Source organism: Schistocerca americana, unplaced genomic scaffold, assembly GCF_021461395.2.
Source record: "Schistocerca americana isolate TAMUIC-IGC-003095 unplaced genomic scaffold, iqSchAmer2.1 HiC_scaffold_397, whole genome shotgun sequence".
NCBI lineage: Eukaryota > Metazoa > Arthropoda > Insecta > Orthoptera > Acrididae > Schistocerca > Schistocerca americana.
Genome location: NW_025726123.1, coordinates 17,501 through 22,500, shown reverse-complemented (window position 1 = coordinate 22,500; position 5,000 = coordinate 17,501).

The window sequence follows — 5,000 nt, the reverse complement described above, 5'->3', positions numbered from 1 at the left end:
CGGCGCGCAGCTGCGCCGCCTGCCGCCTCCGTCGGCCGGCGCGCCTGCCACTGGCCGCCCCCACCAGCCGGCTGTAGCGCGTGCGCCCACGCACCGCGCGGCCAGCACGCCGGGAGGCCCCCCCTCACCGGCCGGGGACGGTCCCACCCAGCCACCGCCGCGTATCGCTTCACACCCACATGCCATTCACGTTCGTGGGCATGGTGGGTATCGCTGAAACAACCGGTTGGTAGCTCAACCGATCGTCGCCATCACTGATTCACCTCTAGCGAGAACAACCGCACCACAACGGTTTACCAGTTGTTCATTTGCGTAACGTCACCAGCAAACGTAGACGTCCATCGCCATTTGCAAATTCAACGATTGTTGCATGCCTGTGTCAGGTGTCACGACACACTATGTCTGCCCACATACACGCAACAACATGTGCACGCTTCGCGAACACGTGGAAGGTGGCCCCCGTACGTATGCGATGTCCATTGCGCGAACGACTGTCAACCGGCCTCTGTCGCATGTCGCAGATGTGGAACGCAGTGCACCATGCTGTCACGGTGTGTGAGAAGAGACGACTACGTCTGACAACACGCGCCACTACATCAACAGACGGCTCATGCTGATCGCCATCCAGGGCATACCACACTGCAATCCGGCTCTTATAGGGAGACGACACATAGCTGAGTGCACAACAGTTGGACCGCATGGTTCGCCGTTGTTGGCGCAGTCGTTGTACGGTCACATGTACCACGATGTATCATTCAGTACATGAGGACCAATGTGCAGTACAGTGTGTGATTTGGACGTACAACATCAGCGGACAGTTGACACAGGCCGTACCACAGCGTAGGCTAAGTGCTTCGCCATGCGAATGCCAATGAACAACTGCGAAGGGCATTGAGCATGTACGTCCTGCTGCCATCCACATTACAGTGTATCGCTGCAAGGTGTTTAACATGAAGCGATACACTGGGGACCAGGCAGTGCGAGTAGCAAACTATATTGCGGGGGTTGCAGTTAGGCAACACTACACTAATTTAACGCGTCGTATGACAATTACAGAGCGGGTTAAGGCCCAACGTGTGTTGGGTTAAGGCCCAACGTGTGTTGGGTTAAGGCCCAACGTGTGTTGGGTTAAGGCCCAACGTGTGTTGGGTTAAGGCCCAACGTGTGTTGGGTTAAGGCCCAACGTGTGTTGGGTTAAGGCCCAACGTGTGTTGGGTTAAGGCCCAACGTGTGTTGGGTTAAGGCCCAACGTGTGTTGGGTTAAGGCCCAACGTGTGTTGGGTTAAGGCCCAACGTGTGTTGGGTTAAGGCCCAACGTGTGTTGGGTTAAGGCCCAACGTGTGTTGGGTTAAGGCCCAACGTGGGTTGGGTTAAGGCGCAACGTGGGTTGGGTTAAGGCCCAACGTGGGTTGGGTTAAGGCGCAACGTGGGTTGGGTTAAGGCGCAACGTGGGTTGGGTTAAGGCGCAACGTGGGTTAGGTTAAGGCGCAACGTGGGTTAGGTTAAGGCGCAACGTAGGTTAGGTTAAGGCGCAATATAGGTTAGGTTAAGGCGCAATATAGGTTAGGTTAAGGCGCAATATAGGTTAGGTTAAGGCGCAATATAGGTTAGGTTAAGGCGCAATATAGGTTAGGTTAAGGCGCAATATAGGTTAGGTTAAGGCGCAACGTAGGTTAGGTTAAGGCGCAACATAGGTTAGGTTAAGGCGCAACATAGGTTAGGTTAAGGCGCAACATGGGTTAGGTTAAGGCGCAATATAGGTTAGGTTAAGGCACAATATGGGTTAGGTTAAGGCACAATATGGGTTAGGTTAAGGCACAATATGGGTTAGGTTAAGGCACAATATGGGTTAGGTTAAGGCACAATATGGGTTAGGTTAAGGCACAATATGGGTTAGGTTAAGGCACAATATGGGTTAGGTTAAGGCACAATATGGGTTAGGTTAAGGCACAATATGGGTTAGGTTAAGGCACAATATGGGTTAGGTTAAGGCACAATATGGGTTAGGTTAAGGCACAATATGGGTTAGGTTAAGGCACAATATGGGTTAGGTTAAGGCACAATATGGGTTAGGTTAAGGCACAATATGGGTTAGGTTAAGGCACAATATGGGTTAGGTTAAGGCACAATATGGGTTAGGTTAAGGCACAATATGGGTTAGGTTAAGGCACAATATGGGTTAGGTTAAGGCACAATATGGGTTAGGTTAAGGCACAATATGGGTTAGGTTAAGGCACAATATGGGTTAGGTTAAGGCACAATATGGGTTAGGTTAAGGCACAATATGGGTTAGGTTAAGGCACAATATGGGTTAGGTTAAGGCACAATATGGGTTAGGTTAAGGCACAATATGGGTTAGGTTAAGGCACAATATGGGTTAGGTTAAGGCACAATATGGGTTAGGTTAAGGCACAATGTGGGTTAGGTTAAGGCACAACGTGGGTTAGGTTAAGGCACAACGTGGGTTAGGTTAAGGCACAACGTGGGTTAGGTTAAGGCACAACGTGGGTTAGGTTAAGGCACAACGTGGGTTAGGTTAAGGCACAACGTGGGTTAGGTTAAGGCACAACGTGGGTTAGGTTAAGGCACAACGTGGGTTAGGTTAAGGCACAATACGGGTTAGGTTAAGGCACAATACGGGTTAGGTTAAGGCACAATACGGGTTAGGTTAAGGCACAATACGGGTTAGGTTAAGGCACAATACGGGTTAGGTTAAGGCACAATACGGGTTAGGTTAAGGCACAATACGGGTTAGGTTAAGGCACAATACGGGTTAGGTTAAGGCACAATACGGGTTAGGTTAAGGCACAATACGGGTTAGGTTAAGGCACAATACGGGTTAGGTTAAGGCACAATACGGGTTAGGTTAAGGCACAATATGGGTTAGGTTAAGGCACAATATGGGTTAGGTTAAGGCACAATATGGGTTAGGTTAAGGCACAATATGGGTTAGGTTAAGGCACAATATGGGTTAGGTTAAGGCACAATATGGGTTAGGTTAAGGCACAATATGGGTTAGGTTAAGGCACAATATGGGTTAGGTTAAGGCACAATATGGGTTAGGTTAAGGCACAATATGGGTTAGGTTAAGGCACAATATGGGTTAGGTTAAGGCACAATATGGGTTAGGTTAAGGCACAATATGGGTTAGGTTAAGGCACAATATGGGTTAGGTTAAGGCACAACGTGGGTTAGGTTAAGGCACAACGTGGGTTAGGTTAAGGCACAACGTGGGTTAGGTTAAGGCACAACGTGGGTTAGGTTAAGGCACAACGTGGGTTAGGTTAAGGCACAACGTGGGTTAGGTTAAGGCACAACGTGGGTTAGGTTAAGGCACAACGTGGGTTAGGTTAAGGCACAACGTGGGTTAGGTTAAGGCACAACGTGGGTTAGGTTAAGGCACAACGTGGGTTAGGTTAAGGCACAATACGGGTTAGGTTAAGGCACAATACGGGTTAGGTTAAGGCACAATACGGGTTAGGTTAAGGCACAATACGGGTTAGGTTAAGGCACAATACGGGTTAGGTTAAGGCACAATACGGGTTAGGTTAAGGCACAATACGGGTTAGGTTAAGGCACAATACGGGTTAGGTTAAGGCACAATACGGGTTAGGTTAAGGCACAATACGGGTTAGGTTAAGGCACAACGTGGGTTAGGTTAAGGCACAACGTGGGTTAGGTTAAGGCACAACGTGGGTTAGGTTAAGGCACAACGTGGGTTAGGTTAAGGCACAACGTGGGTTAGGTTAAGGCACAACGTGGGTTAGGTTAAGGCACAACGTGGGTTAGGTTAAGGCACAATACGGGTTAGGTTAAGGCACAATACGGGTTAGGTTAAGGCACAATACGGGTTAGGTTAAGGCACAATACGGGTTAGGTTAAGGCACAATACGGGTTAGGTTAAGGCACAATACGGGTTAGGTTAAGGCACAATACGGGTTAGGTTAAGGCACAATACGGGTTAGGTTGAGGTACACATTGTTGTAAGGAAAGGTGTTTTGGGGGGGGGGGCCGGTTTGTTGATTGTGATTATCGTAAGTAAATGACTGCGGCATCATCTGATTTGCCACGTCAGGGTGCACCTTTGGCTCATAACAGGCGGCGCTCTGATTCCATGCTTGTGGCAGACCTGTGTCTTTCATTCCTGCCATTGTTTGTGTGCTGTGACAGGAGGCAGTATTGTGATGTTGGGTGTACCCCTGTGTAGGACATGTGTGGGTGTTGGTGGCTTAGCTGAGCAATGGTGGTTGTCGGAAGGGTGGGATATTCTGTTTTGTGAGTGGACCTCCCGGTCTGGTTATGATAGTGTGGATAGTCTAATGTGGCGGAGAGGATGCACTGGGTGTTGTTCCATGCTGGTGCTTACATATTGTCTCTGTGCCTGTTACAGGCAGAGAGTAGTGCGTGATAAGAGTGTCTGGCTGACGTGTGGTTGTGATTGTGAGCAGAGTCTTTCAGCATGTATACGGACAGTTGTATACATTATCTGTATTTTGATGGCTCTATCTATTACTAATCAGCGCCGTGTATACGTTTCATCCGGTTCCAGTCGAAACTGTTGTATCTCTGTACATTAGTGACACGGCGAGGCCGCCATGTAGTTACTCGTCTCGGCAGCTTCCACCGGTGTATGGCAAATGATTATAAGGAATCAGTCTAGTCGTCAATACCGATAGTGTGACGTCACATGTCTGGGGTGGGGGACGCTGCGCCCTTCCGGTGGGTCATGGCCTAGAAAGACTCTTCCCACGCAGGGGGGCTTGGACTGTCATTGACTCTTCCGAGTAATATACTTGCCGTACGTTTTTGCGACTGCGAGTGCAACGCTCACCGGTACCGACATGGATGGAGCGCCTCCTAGCTGACCGCTGAGCATCTGCATTCGTACAGAGAGCAACGCGATCGCGTCTGTAGCTCGTAAGTGGTACAGCTCGCAGCTCATGTATAGGGACAGCGGGAATGTCGCATATTGGACATAACTCTTCATGAAACGCACGTTA